Source organism: Acomys russatus, chromosome 13, assembly GCF_903995435.1.
Source record: "Acomys russatus chromosome 13, mAcoRus1.1, whole genome shotgun sequence".
NCBI classification, from domain to species: domain Eukaryota; kingdom Metazoa; phylum Chordata; class Mammalia; order Rodentia; family Muridae; genus Acomys; species Acomys russatus.
The window spans coordinates 68,134,109-68,151,336 of NC_067149.1; the positions used below are offsets into that span (position 1 = coordinate 68,134,109).

Consider the following 17,228-nt stretch of genomic DNA (forward strand, 5'->3'; position numbering starts at 1 on the left):
GACCCTGGCAGGCTGACACTTAGCCACATGCTGGATGTCAATCTTCACGGTGAACTAAAGTTAGCAGTTTTGTTCTCAGAGTCCCAGAAAATATCCAGGAGAAAAGTGAAGTACTGTCCAAGGTCACAAGACATGATCCAAGCCTGCCGCCTGATTTATTGGTATTTTAATATTTTTATTTGTACTTTTATGTAGAAGAAATATAGGCCCTATGTCAGCAACACTCAGGGAAAATACCTGTTGTGCCCGAATTCTCAATTCTCAGCCGTTGAGAGGCCTTACAGACACCGGAGTGTAGGGCTCCTCCGCTCCCCTGTCCCATACCTTTTCTTGTTCTCTTGCTTCAGAATGACTGACTACCTGGTAACGCGCCTCTCTCCTTCCCACAGCTCCCTTTGGAGTTGCCTCTCTTCTGAAGCCTTCCCCTCAAGTTGTTTTCTACAATCTGATTGCATCACAAGAGTGTCAAGTGTTCTCTGTCTAGCTGGGTGCTTTTCCAGGAATAGAATCAGAAACAGGAAGTATGAACTGTTTATCAACCCTACCAAAGGCATCTGACATCAGCTCAGGAAGGCCTGGCAGGTACACGAGGGCTAAGAAAGCTTAAAACAATTTGGATCATACATGGGGCGGGGGGGGGGGGGCGGATGCATCGACTAGATGGTTTATCCACATTGGGAAAAACTCACTGACTTTGCAGCTGTCAATAAATCTGTGTTCCAGTTTGGGGATGAGATGCCTCACTGGGTGCCTGGGTCTTAGGAAAGGTGGTGGGCTTGTTACCCATCTTACATTTAATTCTATTCAGTTCTGGTCCCGCCCGTGAGTTGTCACAGGTAAGTTAACTTGTTCACCTCTGGACTCAAGGTAAAACTGAGGTCATTTTCACCCACTCATTTTCAGACCTCCATGAGAGAGTTATCAGTCAAAGGAGAAGAGGTTAAGCCCGGCAAATGCTGCAGCGGGCAGGGATTGGCGTCAGAGTTTTCCTTCAGCTTTGGCGATCAGCCAGGCAGCTGGGACTGTCCCGTGAGGGGATGGCTGACAAGAGAAAGAGATGGTAGGGTCTGTTTACCTTAAGGCCAGGAAACTCCTGTGAAAAGATTCTAGCAGGGTCAAGGGGATACCCCAGTCCCACAGGGTCACTAAATCCTATCTCCTCGTATTTTGCATTTGACTCCCAGAGAAAGCGTCTCACCAGCATCTTCCAATGATGCCTCCTTCCATTTAAGACTTAGCTAGCACTTGATTCTACACGGGCGATGGAGGAACAAACCAGGTGGGGAATAACTACAGCTCAAAGCCCAAGAGGAAACAAATGTTTAAGAAAATGGTGGTTCCCCCGAACCGCGAGAAACCAGTCGCCGTGCCGATTTGATGATAAGACAGGAGTGCCAGGGCACTAAAGGGGACATTTTACAACCGTGATGCATTCCTGCATCGCACCCACTGTATGCAACCCCTTTCCAGTTTAATAACCTTCCAAATTAATAACTACTGCTGATCTTCAGCAGGCATGAGCGAGCATCACCCTAGCCAAAAGGCTGAATTTTGTCCATTTCAGTCACTGCAGGGCCCAAAATTGGTGAAAACAACACCCGAATCTGCATTTCCAGGTCAATGTCCTGATGGCCTTCGCCGATTAAAGGCTATTTTTAAAGGTGTGTGGGTGCATAGTTTGAATGTGAGCCCAGCTCTTTCTAAACTTTCGTTACTCACCTCTGATTCATTGGCCGTTCCCCACCCCCCTCTCTTTTTCTTGTGTGTTGCCTGTTTCATTGCCTGCTGCTAAGGGGGGCATGGGGTGCTGGTGTGAGTCATACACTCAGAGGAACAGCAATTCAAACAATCCTTGGAGAATGCAAGAGCTCCTTCTGTGTCATTCTGTAACCTAGGCTGTCCGGGAACCAAAGTATGTGGCCCAGGCTGGCCTTGAACTTCTGGCAATATTCCCGTCCTACTCCCTCCAATTCCTGCCCAGTTCTCTCAGCATCTGATTCACTCTTTGGAGTCTGATATTACCTGTCACTAAGGATGGACACGTAGCCTAACACTGGCCGCAAACTTGTGACAATCCTCCTGCCTCAGCCTTTCCAGTGAGTCCAGCTTTAAACAAAACAAAACAAAGCCTTTATTACATCTGATTCCTTCGCCTCATCTTTATTTCTCCTCACTTGCGACAGTCATCGCAGTCTGCTATGGCGGACATCTAGCCACAGGTACTCCACAAGAAAAGCTATTCAAACCAGTCCTCTGAAAAGGCCTGGATGCAGAGGAGGCAGCTGCAGGGTCTCAAGCCCGGAGACCCCTATGCCAGTGAGATGGGAGGCAAGGCTATCTTAGCCAGGCTAGGGCACACAGGCCCCAGCGCCACCCACAACCTAGCTCTGCCTTTAACCGCATCTGAAATCCAAGCTGGGATAAAAACCACTCCACAACCCTCAGCATGTGAGCCATAGAGGGCAGAGCCACTGGCCCTCGTCCCGCCTCCCCGGCCCTCAGGCCCTCCTTCCAGGCCCTTGGCCCACCCTCCCCACCCCTAGGCTCTCCTTCCCAGCCCTGTCCAGCACACCATCCCACTTTCCCGGCTCTCCACGCTGCACTCCCAGCCCGCTTCCTCCGCCCTGGGCCCGCCTACAGACCACCCACACCTGGTGTGCTCCGCCCTCGTCCCCGCCCTCCTCACCCCTCCGCCCCGCCTTTCCCGGCCCTCGGCCCGCCCTCTCTGGCCATAGGCCCACCTCCTCGGCTCTCTGGGCCCGCTTGCTGGCCCCTAGCCCGCATGCTATAGCACTCTCCCGGGCTCTTCAACCTGCCTTCTTAGCCCTGCCCTCAGCCCGGCCCTGCGTCCAAGGCCCTATGCCCAGCCTCCTCGGTCCTCTGCCCCGCCTCCTCGGTCCTCCACCCCGCCTCCTTGGCCCTCGGCCCGCCCTCCCTGGCCCTCCACCCCGCCTCCTTGGCCCTCTGCCCCGCCTCCCAGGCCTGGTTCTCCCGGTACCAGCGCGGCCTCCCCGGCTCGAGCTGGCGGCCCTCCTCCCGCCCCTCTGCAGGGCTCCGTGCGGCCTTCTTGGTCCCGCCCTCCCTCCGCCCTTCCTCCTCTGCGCCGCTGTGCACCGCCCTCCCTGCCCCGGCCAGGCCGGCGTGCGCCCTCCCTGCGCGCGTCTCCTCCGCCGGCTCGCCCTCCGCGCGCCGCCCTGCGGCCCGGCCTCCTCAGCCCCGGCCCCGCCGCTCGCTCTCCCTCCGCTGCAGGGTCGCCGCGCGGCCGCCCCAGCCGCCGCCACCGCCGCTCTGCCAGGGCCGGGCCTCCGCCGCGGGCCGCGCACCGGGACGCCGAGGACGGGCTGCGACGCGCAGTAAGTAGAACTTTCCCGGCCCGCGCCCACCGCGGCCCCGCTGTCACCCCGCGCCCTCGCCCCGCCGCCCGAAAGTTGGTGCTGCCCGGGGTCGCCTTCCTCCCGGTGTCCTTGGCGAGCGAGTTTAGAGGCCACTTTTGTAGGGAGGGGAAATGCACGGCCGGCCCTTGGCCGGCCCCCTCTCCAGATGGAAATCGGATGCTCGCCTGGAGGGAGAGCTTTTCCTCTGGAAAAGGAAAAGTGGCCGTTGGTAGGGCTTTGCATTTTGTTTGAACCGTGGCCGCCTTGCCTCCACGCTCAGCCTCCCGGGTGGCCAGCCCCTCCGGGGAACCGAGCGGCCAAGAGAGGGGGCTTGCAGAGTCGGCTGCGTTCTGCACCCTGGAAACTTGCGGAGGGCGAGTCGCAGGGAGGTTCAACTTTAAGGGTGGTGGGCTTGGCGTGCGAGGCCGCTGCGGCCCGGCGGTGGGCGGCGGAGACCGGCTTGTGGCTAGTTGCGTTGTCCTAGCATCGCCGAGCCGCCCGGGGTGGCCGGACCATTACTTTGCCAGCATCGGATGGCATCTTGAGCCCTTCGATCGTAGGGTGTTGTCGCAGGTCGGTACTGGTCCTAATCTTTGGAGGCGTAGAAGGAAATATGCAGGGCACGTTTCCTACCTGACTCCAGCTTGTCAGGTCAGCCCTGCCAACACATCAAAGCCTTGCGTTAAAAAAAAAAATAAAATCCCTTTAACCCGCCTATAGCGGGGACAGAATACTTAGAGACTTAGGGTTGGTTGGGGCTCAGCAAATTTCTTGACATCTGTTTTGTCCTGGGGAAGTATCCGAAATATGTAACAATCTCTGCTTTTCTGCCCAGTTTTGGGGTGCATGTTGGCTGTGTGTGTGTGTGTGTGTGTGTGTGTGTGTGTGTGTGTTGGGGGGAGGGCGTTAGGTAGTTTTTCTTTCTCTTTTAGAAGTCTTTTTCATCTGTGGTTGCTAGGGGTTGTGATCATACTATGGTGCTATGGAAGCAGGAAAACCCGGTAGCTTTCCTGGTGTTTTTTTTTTTCGTCAAACAAACAAACAAACACACACACTGTTCTTTGCTTGAGGCAGTCCCGAATGTCTGCAAGGGAAGGTGCTGGTATCCAGGATCCTGGCAGCTGCACTATCAGTTTGGGAAGTGGTTTGTGCCTTATCTTTTAGTGGTCATATGATTCTTGTGATCTTATATATTTCTACAGGGAACTTTCCCTAAAACGCAAAATTACACGTGACCAATACCTCATTTAAGCCTAGACACAGTTTGATGATTCTTCTACTGAAGAAGCACATTCAATAATTTGCAATGTAGGTAATGAAGTCTTTTCCGAAATTTTTCAGTCATTTAGCCCTCCCGTCAGGAGTGTCAAGATGGTGCTTCCTGTTCTAGATTTGATTGGCCATAGTGGACCAGGATCGCTGTAGGCAATCAAGTCCTGTTTCCGGGGCCACAAGAGCTTGGGGGGGGGGGCTGGAGGGGGACGTGGGGAAAACAGTAGAGAGCCAAGTCAAGGCATGGGATGGTGCAGACAGGAAAGGCTTTTTCCCATTAGTGTCCATGACCTGGAGAGAAAAGCAGTTACAGAGGCGTCCAAGTCATTTCAGGAATCACAGTTCCTGAATTCTGCATTTTTAAAAACTTATTTGGAAATTGCAGAATTAAAATCATTCTGGATGGTTGTGTCATTTTTCTTTTCATCTTTGTTTTCACATTTTTTAAAGCTTGTGACTTTTAGCCAGGCGTTGGTGGTGCATACCTTTAATCCCAGCAGTCTGGGAAGTAGAGGCGCTCAAATCTCTGTGAATTCCAGGCTACTCCAGGCTAGCCAGGGTTACATAGAAACCCTGTCTTGAAAAACCAAAAAAAAAAAAAAAAAAAAAAAAAGCCCGGTGGTAGTGGCGCACGCCTTTAATCCCAGCACTTGGGAGGCAGAGGCAGGAGGATCTCTGTGAGTTTGAGGCCAGCCTGGTCTACAGAGAGAGTTCCAGGACAGCTGTTACACAGAAACCCTGGCTCGAAAAGCCAAAAAAGAAAAAAAAAAAAAAAGGTACCAACTACTTACTCTCCCTGGCTGTTACTTTGTTCCAATCCTAAATTGGTTTCGGAATTCAGAGTATGGAAACAGTCCCTAGTGTTCTGTAGACTTGGGAGCAAGGCCTTGTAGCAGCCACCCAGGGAATTAAAGTCAGGGATGGTGCCCTGCTCCTCCTGCTCTGTGATCCAAGTTCACGGCCTTTAAAATGGGGAATCTACTGTTAACAGGAAAGCTATGGTGAACAAGCACCTCAGGAGTGCCTAGCACATCTCAGTCAACAACGGTCGCACTTACCATTTCTCTAGAACTTAGTCGGTGGCCGTCCAGGCTTGCAGCCACTTCTGCACTCATCCGTCCAAGCACGGAGTCTTGTGTACTGTGCTCTTCTGTACGTCAGCCCTCCAGAACAGTTGACCACAAAGTATTGTCGAGTTTTCCTGCAACGTCTCTTTCAAACCTGTCTGATTTCCAGTCTCTAGCGTCTTGTTTGCTTCAAGCCATTCTTGCCTTTCTTGCTCTACTCCGCTTCCTCCTGCTTGTTTTCTACCAATAACCAGGAAAAAGTCACTTTTTTGTGGCCTTCAAGATTCCCAAGAATCCCTGGAGTAAGAGATAAAGTCCCGAGCCCACCTTCCCGCCCTGTTTCTTAAGATCCCACTGCTCACCCATATCTCCCAGCGTCCGGCCATTACCCAGCAGAGTGGCCTCGGGGCTGTTATCCTAGCTGCCATCTCCTTGAATAACCTCATCATTGAGAGCTAGTGGAAGTCTTCTCTGAAGAAGGCCACCATTATCATGTCTGATAGACCCAACTCGTTTCCTTCCACACAGACAGCCACCCTTCTTAATTTACTACAGTTTATAACCATGCAGTACTCTATTGTTTGATGCCCCTGCCTTGAGGGCAGTGGCGCCTGTTTTGCTTTCCAGTCCCTAGTGTTCACAGAGGTGCTCAGTAGCTATCTGCTGGTGCAGTGTCCACTTCCCATGTACATCTTTGAAACAGTGTCTCGCTCTGTAGTCATGACTGGCCTGCGACTCTCTATGAAGACTAGGCTGGCCTCGAACTCACAGAGCTCTGCCTGCTGAGTGCTGGGACTAAAGCACTTGGGCGCGGCCACCACACCCAGCACGTTTACGTCTTAATAGCCTTTGTTTCCACCATATTTGTGTTTCGTGACAGAAAAGTGAAGCCAGCCCTACTGCGTTCCAGTTTTGTGAATGATCTGAAACAGTCTCTAGGTGTGAGGTAAAAACAATGCGTTTGAGGCTTGTGGAAAATGCAAAGTAATAGAATTGAGACACCGTTTAATTGGTGTTTCTCTTGCGGTGCTCTGTGGTGTGCAGTCTGCTTCTCTAACTACAGCGTTAAAACAAGAATGTTTTATGAGCGCAGGCTTACGGGATGGAAATAAGAACTCGACGATGCCTGGTGTTTTACACAGCGCCACGTGGTTGTGTGCCAGACAGATGGGGTGACTGACGGGTCACTGCCAGGTGTCCAAGGAGGCTGGGGAAACTGCTGTAGGAAAAGGAGGGAGGGGCCTAAGGGTGCCCAGCAGGGTCCCAGCATGCCCTGCAGAGGAGCGGCAGGAGCCACCTGGAGGTGGGGAAGTTCTTCTGTTTTCCTTTGTCACTAAATCCTTTTTTAGCCAAAGTAGGCCCGGCCTTGGCCTTCCATGGCCAAGGAAGCTTAAAGTGTTGTTGGGATTGCTGCTCCAATCCCGAGTCAGAGAGAACCCTGAGTCGGTCTGTGGCCCCGAGATGCCTGTGCCGCGTGTGCTGGTGCTACGTTCTTCTCACAGACCCTTTCTGCACGGCCTCTCGACTTCTTCTTAAGGTCTGTGTTTCCCCTTCAGAGTCACTCCTCAGCCCTTGGAGCAGCTGTGACCCAGCTTCTGTCTTGTTGGTCAGGGCGTGCACCGAGGACTTTGGAAGTGACTCCGCACACAGCCTCCTCTGGGCGCCCTTGGGATGGAGATGGAGGACAGTTACTGACACCTTTGAGCTCCTGCGGCATGGCAGCCCCTTGCTGGCTCAAGAGGAGGGCGTGGCCAGGAAAAGGACACTTAGGTTTTCATATTTCGCTTTACCGAGAGAAACTAGTCCTTTTGTTCTCTCTTCCCACTAAAGGTGAGCTCTGCCTTCTGAAGGGCCTTGTGCAGCTTTGCCTTAGTGCTCATCAAGAGCCAGACCAACCTGCAGGGTAAGAAAACCAGGGATGGTTTGGGCAGGGGGTCTGGCATGTAGCTTGCTTGGTGCAGGACCTCTGTTGCGCAGGACCTTTGCATCACCAGTGACATCGCCGGCACATGCACTTACATCACCATTGTTGTGGTTGGGTGCCCTTGTTGGTTTTGGGTGTCTTGAGTGTGTATCCCCACTGACGACCTAGAGGAACTTGGACAAGCACCTGGAGTGTCTTGGCACCATCCTATTTATTACCATTTATTTCCCAGATCCAATGTCAGATGTAGATTGATTTTTTTAAGTTGTTTTATACATTCAGATATTACCACCAAGCTCAACATAATTAACTTCATAGCTACCCAAGTTTTATGCATTATAGCTTACTTTTACTCAGTAGCATTCAGTTTTTACTCTCTGTTTTTTGGGGGGAATATATATATATATATATATTAACAAGAGAGAAGTTGTAGTCAAAATTTTCCATATTTTATACATGTGGATATATACATTGTCTTTCTTATTGGCTCCAAGGTGCTAAATTAAATTTATCCTTAACTGAAGTAATTTTATTATTGGAAAACCAGTTAAAATAGAATGATACTTTCAAATAAAATATATATTCCGAAAAAATAGATTTCTTTTATTGGATAGACATCAGTCAGAAAAGCAAGAATTTATTTTTTATATTTGTTTAAGAGAGTTGAATAGATTTCTATTATACGCATCTCTGCAATAGACATGCCTTTGGGGAATAAGGCTTATTGCCTAATTCTTAGTCAAAATTTAGCCATTTCTGCACTACTAGATGCATTAAAATCTGTCAGGAAACAAAGTAGCTTATTTGTATTTTACTTTCCTTATTTTTAAGTACACAGTCACTTCTGTTACATTTATTTACTTATTTTAACTATGTTGCCACTTTGTTCACTTGCATGCGTGCTTGCTTGCTTGCTTGCTTGGAGTGGCCAAGGCAGCCTCACATGTGGCCATCAGAGGACAACTTGTGAGAGTCCTTGTTCTTCTACCATGTGAGTCCCACGCATTGAACCCCGGTCATCAGACTTGGTGCAAGCAGCTGTACTCACTGAGCCATCTCGCCAGCCTTATATTTATTTTTTAGACAACATTTTACTTGGGTAAAGTTGTCATGAACCAGCCTGTATGTGCCTGACTGCAGTTTTCCAGGCTCTGATGCAGTGTATGAAGTCCTCGCTATCACGTGCAGCAGGGCTTGTCCACCGTCCTCCCTGGTGTCTCTCCCGCAATGCATCCCTTTCCCAGCCTCCTCTGCTTCCTGTCACTACAGAAGCTGTCCTTTCTGGAACTTGGGATGATGGGAACCATGACTGTGTCCTCTCCCTCTGAGTAACTGTCCGGTGGTTTGCTCCTGTTGGTGAGCGTAGCAGGAGGGCTGGAGTGGAGCTCAGCTGTTGGAGGGCTGGCTTAGCATGCACAACCCTGGCTCCGTCTCCAGCTCTGTGTAAGCTGCAAGATTAGAAACTCAAGGCCATGCTCGGTTACTTAGTGAGTTCAGGCCCCCAAACAAACAACGTACATACATGCCGGTACATACCAGCTGTTCAACTGTATTGCGGTTTGCTTATCTGTTCGTCTCTTGATAGACGTCTGGGCCATTGCCTCTGCTTATATGAGCTTAGCTCGCCCCACCCCACCCCCATACAGGGTCTCTCTGTGCAGCCTTGGCTATCTTGCGCTCACTTTGTAGACTAGGCTGGCCTCAAACTCACAGCGATCCACTTGCTTCTACCTCCTGAGTGCTGGGATTAAAGGTGTGCGCCACCACTCCCAGTGAGCTTAGCTTCTTAAGAAACTGTCAAAATATTTTCCAAGGAGATTCTACCTTTTCACATCTGTTTTGCTTCTGCTTTGCAGTGTTTGGCTGGCCTTGAACTGACCCTCCCACCTTAGAGTTGAGCCGGTGCTTATAAGCAGGTGCACACCACCATTTTACCTTCTTAGCAGTGTGAGCGCGCACATGTCTTGTTGCACTTGGTATAACTAGGCTTTTTCATTAGGTATTTGGGGGTATTCGTTGGTGGTTTTCATTGACAGTTGTCTAATGAGTGACTTGAACACCTCTAAGTGTATTTTTATTTTATTTTATACATATGGGTGTTCTCCTTGCATGTAAGTCTGCACTCCGTGCATGCCTGGTGCCCTCTGAGGTCAGAAGGGTGTTGTATCCCCTGACACTGGAGTGACACTTGGTTCTGAGACACCATGCGGGTGCTGGGAACTGAACCCAGGTTCTCTGTGAAAGTAGGAAGTATTCGTCAGTGCTGAGCCATCTCCCCAGCCCTGTTCACGGTCTTACTGGGTTCTGAGATTGGATTTTGAGAAGTTTCGAGTATTTAGGTCCAGTTTTTCATTGAGTAGCCTGCCTTTTACTCTGTGCACGGGGACTTCTGAAGAGCGAGAGCTCTATGTTTCAGTGAAATCTAACCTGTGAATTTTTTCTTTTACTGAGTGTGCTTCTATAATGTAGAGCTCAAGACATCCTTGTTAATGGAAAGTAACAACCATGTTTTCTTCCAAGTTTTAAGGCACCAGGGTTTTAGATTTAGACTGCCATAGGTCTATTTTGAGCTAATTTTTATGTGGTGTACATTGGGGTCTAGGTTCATTTTCTACATACAGAAACTCAGTTGTTCTAACGCTGCTTACTAGTATGTTTCTTGTCTGATAAGTTTCCCTTGCCCCACCTCTGCAATCAGTTGTCTGCTAGTCAGTGGCTGTTCATAGCTGAATGAAACCAGCTGAATCTAGTTCTTGATAATGTTTTTAAGGCATGTTTAATAACACTGTGACCTTATGGAAACCCTCCCTTCTCAAAGCTTCCTTTATTTTATTTTATTTTTAAAATTGTTGTTGAATGGGAAGCTCTGTTGTTGCAAGGATGGTCACGCCAGTCCACACGCTTGCTGCTTCTTGTCAATGAGAGCAAGGACGGTCACACCAGTCCACAAGGATGGTCACACCAGTCCACAAGGACGGTCACACCAGTCCACAAGGACGGTCACACCAGTCCTCACGCTTGCTGCTTCTTGTCGGTGAGAGCAAGGACGGTCACACCAGTCACACACTTGCTACTGCTTGTCAGGGAGAGCTGTGCACCGGTTCTCAGTTTGCCCATCCTTGTTGCCTTCATTTTCTTTTCTTTTTCTTTTTTTTTTTTTTAGTTTTATCTTTCCTCTGTTGTAGTTTACTGCATGATAGTTCAAGGCAGGTGCTAGAGAAAGTGTCCACTTGGGTTGGAAGCCCAGGACAGTGCTAGAGAGAGGGCTCAGCTGTGAAGAGTCTCTGCACTCTCATGGAGAATCACGTACTGCCTGGGCTCCAGGATCTGTGAAGGCTCCATCAGCCCACGTGCGGCCAGCTGTTGGCAACCTTCAGTCTGACCTCTCTTCTGTCTTAAAGTACCTCTTCCTAGCTGGTGCTGTTCTGCCCGCCTGTAGTCAGAGGCAGAGGCAGGTGGATCTCTGGGAGTTGGAAGCCAGCCCATTGTATCTAGCAAGTTTCAGACCAGCCAGGGCTACATACACAGTGAGACCGTGTCTCAACAAACAAGCATCAAAAAGTTCTTTCTAGGTGCTACCCTTTCTTCATTTGTTCATTTGTCAGAACTGAACCCCACACCCTTCCGAAGTGGGGATGTAGAAATGCGGAGAGCTCCTGTTGGCGCAGACTGCTAGAGGGCAGTGGTAGGAAAGGGAGACCTTTACATATTTCTGTAGAGGAATTTCAATTCAGAACATGGCTGCTGTGGCAAGAGATCACATTCAAAGTCCACCTAGGTCTGTATGAACTGGATGGAATACAAACATCTTTTTTTTGAGACAGGGTTTCTCTGTGTAGCCTTGACTGTCCTGGACTCACTTTGTAGACCAGGCTGGCCTCGAACTCACAGAGATCCACCTGCCTCTGCCTCCTGAGTGCTTGGATTGCAAGTGTGCGCCACTGAGCCTGGCTACAAACACACCTTTAACCCAGGAGACAGAGGCAAGCAGATCTGAGTTCAAGGCCAGCCTGATATAGAGCAAGTTTCAGGTAAAGAAAAGCTTAAAGGCATGGTGGTACACGCCTTTAATCCCAGACAATGAAGGTAAAATTGGTTTTTAGAAGGAAGCACCCATGTTTGAAAATGATGTTTAGTTGAGTGGCAGAAAAAGTGGCAAATCAGAGAAAGATTTGACAGAGTAGGATAAGCCCAACAGGGCAATACAGAGAAGGGGAGGGGAAGAGAGGAAGAGGAGGAGGAGGAAGGCAGAGAGGAGGGGAGAGGGGAGGGGAGAGAATGAGTTTTACTGGGACAGTAATAGAGAGACTGGTTGCAGAGAGAGAACTCAGATGAAGATCAAATGAGCCAGAACCAGGAGATTAGAGCAGATGGCTGAGTTAGTTTGAGGTTGAGTTAGTTTGAGGCTGAGCAGAGCAATTCAGAGGCTGAGAGAGAATCCAGATTAAATAAATCAGCTGGGAGAAGAGTTTGAGTCAGAACAGCTGAAGTAAACGAGCCAGCCCAGAGCTCAGGAAGAACAAGTAAGGGTGAGCTTATTCAGCAGTAAGTCTCAGAGGCTAAAACATTCTAGGCCTAGATTAGACTGTATGGAGGCTAGAAGCTTCCAGGATGAGGCCTAGGACTGCAGACAGCCAGTAAGCCCACGAGATGATGGTCCATGGGCTCCGGTCTCCTCTATCAGGAGCCTGCCTCTCCACAAGCCTTTACTCTTTGCTTTGTCCTGAGAGGTACAGAATTCATCAGATTCTGGAAGGTTCACACCCTGCATTCCATTTTCTCTGGTCTGTTCTCCAGTGCTCTGCAAGCAGATCCCAGCCTAGCCTGCCCATCCTCATGGCAGCTCTTCAGGGTCAGCCTGGGGCACTTCTTCCTTCCTACCTGCGTCCACCACAGCGCGTGGTGCATCCTGTGCATGCTTCCTTGTCTCTGCAGCCTCACCCTAAGCCGTCCAGTCCTCCTGAACAGCAGAGGAACTTTCTTCCCCCATCACCCTAATTTATCATCTCGTACCCACTCTCCTCACCTGACACTCATCCTGCCTTATGGGCCTGTGAAAACAGCACTGCCAGTGTCTGCAGGGCCCCTTCGAACTCTGGACCATACACAGGACCTCCCCTCCCCCTCCTCTTCCTCTTCCCCTCCCCTGTTTCTCACCCTCCCCTTTTCCTCCTCCTCCCCCTCCTCCTCCTTCCCCTCCTCCTCCTTCCCCTCCTCCTCCTTCCCCTCCTCCTCCCCCTCCTCCTCCTTCCCCTCCCCTCTTCCTCATCCCCCTCTCCTTCTTCTCCCCCTCTTCCTCCTCTTCCTTCTCCTGCTCCTCTTCTTCCGCCCCCCCCTCCCCTTCTCTCTTCCTCTTCCTTCCCCCTCTTCCCCTTCCTCTACTTTTAAGCCAGCATATTTAATGTCAGCACTCCAACAGTAACACTGTGTACTCCGTAAATGCACAATATAGAGAGCCCAGCCCCACATGGCTGGCGCCCGGTGATGTACACCACCGTCCCCTTCCTGTTAGACAGTGTCCTTCAGTTGAGAATGACAGTGCTTGGAGCCTGACTGGTAAGGAAAACAAGGGACACCCGGGCACTGACGCGGGCAGCTCCTCACCAGCTGGCCCCAGTCAGAACCTACAGGCACCGTGTCTATACTTCACCGATGGGACCGGTTATGGCTGGCCGTGGTCTGCCCCAGCGTGAACAGGTGCCCCACCTTCCTGTCTTCTCGCCCCTCATCATCCATCCTGTGTGCCTAATAGTTGGAGCAGGACCAAATTAAGGTGTCTTTCGCTAATAAGACGGTGCTGTTTGTTCATACAAATAAAAGGTTCTGCCTCTCCTGCTCAGTGGCCTTAAACCAGCCTGACCGTGCTTTGCCCTTGCAGGAGTGCCCGGTTCCCTGGGAGCCAGTCTTTTTTCTACGTCACACGTATGCCAACATGTCTCATATTCTTTGTGCGGTAATTTTGGAGGCGCTCCACTTCAAACAGGTGAACTTCTGAGGGGCTCTTGGCTCATTTGTTCATGAGTTCAAAGTGACTAAGCGGGCTGTAAGCTCGCAGTCCCCTGTTGCAGTTCAAGGAGTGTAAGTAGGCTCTGTGAGGCTTTGTAGCCGGCGATGCCCTAGCAGTGTGTGCTCTGCAGGGCGCCTTTTCCTAAAGTGGAGCAGCTTTGTCTGCACGGACGTCTCTTGAGGCCAGAGACTTCTTCATGTTTGTTTTGTTTTGTTTTTCATGGCCTTGCAGAGCCCCTAAGTGGTCTTGATTCCAGGTCTGCTCCTGGCCTGCTGCGCGTCAAGGGCTTTGCTGTGTTCATCTGTGGCCAGTCTTTCTGTTCTTGGGCAGTTAGTTTCCTGGTCCCCAGAACTCACATGAGCCACGATTCCACGTTTGGCGATGATCATCGTCCCACACGTCCCAAGTGAAAGAGTTTCTTTGTCTGTCCTTTTGTGCCCTAGTTCATCACTACTGTGTGGAGTTCATCCATGGCCCTAGAAGGGTCACCTGGTCCTTCCTTCCAATGAGAGGAGGGAGACTGAGGGGAGAAAAAGGACAAAACCACATTTCACTACTCAGCTGTTTCTATCAGTTCTTTTGTTTCTGTAATGTTGTGTCTGTTTTAGCACTGAGTTTATTGTGGCTAGAGATGATGGGTCAACAGTGGTTGGAAAACCAGTCAAAACGATGCTTTAAATACAGCCGACTCTTGTCCGTAGACTAGTGGGCATGGACGCTCACCCAGGGAGCTCTCCGTGTTCTCAGAGTGGCATCCGTTCTGTCTGCAGTGGAGATGTGAGAGCTCAGGATTGAGGCTTCCAGGTCTGTGTGCGTGACATCGTTTTCCCTGCTAGCAGGTTACGCGCCTTCGAGAAAGCAGCGTCCCACCATGCTGCGTGTCTGCCCGGAACACACATCCGTGGCCTGCAGCTGTTTAGTTCTCACAGGAGTATGGTTGTTTGTTTGTTTGTTTGCCATTTTATTTTATTTTTATTTTTTTACATATATATTTATATTATCACACACAAATAGAGTAAACTGCCAACAGCATGAAGAACCACAAAACAATCAGGAATTATATAAATGGTACATTCATAGTGTTTTGGCAATCTTGAAGAAAACATCTTTTCTATCTTGATTCTGAATGTAAATCAATTTCTATTATATCTCATCTTTATCAACTTAAAACATCGATGTAGACCTAAAAATTCTTAAACAATCTTACTGTAGCTGGCTAGGCACAGGTCTTTAACCCCAGCATTAGGAGGCAGAGGCAGGCAAATCATTGTGAGTTCAAGGCCAGCCAGGTTTACGAAGTAAGTCCAGGACGGCCAGGGCTACACACAGAGAAACCCTGTTCTGAAAAACAAAATGAAAAACAAAAAAATCTTACTGCACTCCTTAGTGCCTGATCTCGCATACTCAGGGTCACGCGACTTACTCAGGTGTGATTATAGATTGCACATTCATGTTATTGGTGACTTTTAATCCTATTCTTTTATTCTTTTTTTTTTTCATTTTTTTCTGTAATAAATGTATATTTTATAATTGAAGAAAGATGCTACTTGTGGCATTGTTTTATTGGTTGGTTGATTGTGTTTATTTTTATGTGCTGGGAACTGAACCTAGGGCCTCACGACTGATGACCACTTGTGCTCGCTCTACCACCCGATTATGTCCCCGGCCCAGCATTGTTCCTCAAGAGACAGAGGCCAGTTTAGACATGCTTGGAGAGGCAGTTGCCAATGAGACTAGGCCATGTGACATGCGGAAAGGGAATTGGAAAACAGATGGGGCTGTGCCAAACCCAGCCCGTGGACCGTGTCTGCTGGGGCCAGAGGATGAAATGAGCCTCATTGGCTTACTCTGTCCTGGGACTGTCCCTTTGATCCCCAGATTCACATATTCCAGGGTCAGCTAAGTACAATGCTATCTTCCAAGTAAACTGACTGAGGATCGACTTCAGGTAATGAGTCTGAGAGATGACCTGCCCTCGGCGAGGCCTGAACTTCACTCTGTTCCACAGTGCGGCTGCTGGAGGGGACGTGGCCTCTTAGGACTTGAATGGTGTGAGCCAGAAAGTAGTAAAACCACAAAAACATAACTTTCTGTTGCTCACAAGCCAGCAGCTTACAGTGCCCACCCCCCCCCCCCCCCCCCCCACCCCACCACCCACCACCCCCCACCACCCACCCCACCCCCCACCCACCACCCCCCACCCACCCCACCACCCACCACCCACCACCCACCACCACCCACCCCACCACCCCCCACCCCCCACCCACCACAGGAGCACTAAGGGGCTGAAGCAGGCCCAGCCATCCATTTGCTCAGCTTCTGCATATGAGGGTGAGGAGCTGTGTCTTCTGAAAGTGAAGCCATGTGATCATGGCAAGGTCTGCGTTTGAATACATTTGTGGCAAACAGCCTCCGAGCGGTCAGCACGCTTGTGGGGCAGGGAGCATGAAGGCAAGCACACCTGCTGAGTATCCGTGTGCCCTGTGCTCCCCCGGACTCTCTGCCTTATTTGAGCTGCTTGAGATGGTGTGCTGTAGTAACATGGGGTATTTTCTCTGAAGCCTTTTCCCTACAAGAGGGGCCTAGAGTTTAAATGTAGTCCGTAGTCTAAAAGACAGGAAGCTGCTCCCACCCACACTTCTACCAATTGTGCTTTCTAAGGATGCACTGTACCAGAAGGCACGAGACAATTCTTGGCGCCCACGCTAATTCTAAAGCAGTCGTCCCTTCCCTCTTGTAAAGTCCACACATGTGGAAGTCATGGACAGCACTAGCTACTTGGCTGGGCCAGCTGTGTACCCTGGGCTTGGTTGCCTCTGCCTCACAGTACAGTGTGCTGTTGATGGTGCACCAGGCAGTGCCCTAGCTCATCATGAAAACCCGTCTTATCTCCCAGGAGCTCTGCCAGGGGGAGGGGCCAGACCACTGAGCGATTCTGGGCTCATGGAGCTGGAACTAAATGCTTTAGAAAGATAAGTCAGCCTGGGGAAATTTGAGAGTTCCCTCTTAAGTTTAAAAGGAAAGGCCACTCAAGCTAGGCCTGATGGGAGAAAAGACATTTCCGGGAGGGCTCTCATCAGGTAGAGCATCAGGGTGGAGGCACTGGGTCTGTGGAAAACTACAGGCGGCTGTGTGGTCTGGTTCCATGTGCCTGGGGACCTGGGAAAGTGGCAGGCACAGCAGGGTGAGGCATAGTCCAGCCCCGAGGCAAAGGACAAGCTTCTAAATGTTGTTTACTAGCAAGCTTATTTATGAAGACCACGGGTGGTTGTTGTTTTTCCTGGCATTGTTTAAAGCTAAATTTCTACTGATTTAAGTTGTACCCTGAGTAGTGTTGAGATTGAATTAGAATTAACTTGGCATTGGAGCACTGCTCAGTGGGTCACTACAGTGTATCGAGCACTGCTCAGTGGGTCACTACAGTGTATCGAGCACTGCTCAGTGGGTCACTCCAGTGTATCGAGCTCAGCTTGGTTGTGCTTACTCAATGCACATTTATGGCACACGTGCTCTGGTAAGGAAGCTATTTTTGTACTTAGTTGTTTTGACAAAGAGAAGGACCTTGGCATCTTAGAAAGCATACC

General features: G+C 50.2%; 1 protein-coding gene across 1 annotated transcript in view; it reads left to right on the forward strand.

The window, feature by feature from the left end:
* The first annotated feature begins 3,280 nt into the window (after nucleotides 1-3,280).
* Rassf8 (Ras association domain family member 8) overlaps nucleotides 3,281-17,228 on the forward strand; it is a 68,529-nt gene continuing 54,581 nt past the window's right edge. The window contains exon 1 of the mRNA XM_051155593.1: nucleotides 3,281-3,353. The gene's annotated coding sequence lies outside the window, so the exon portion shown is untranslated. The remainder of the gene's footprint in view (nucleotides 3,354-17,228) is intronic.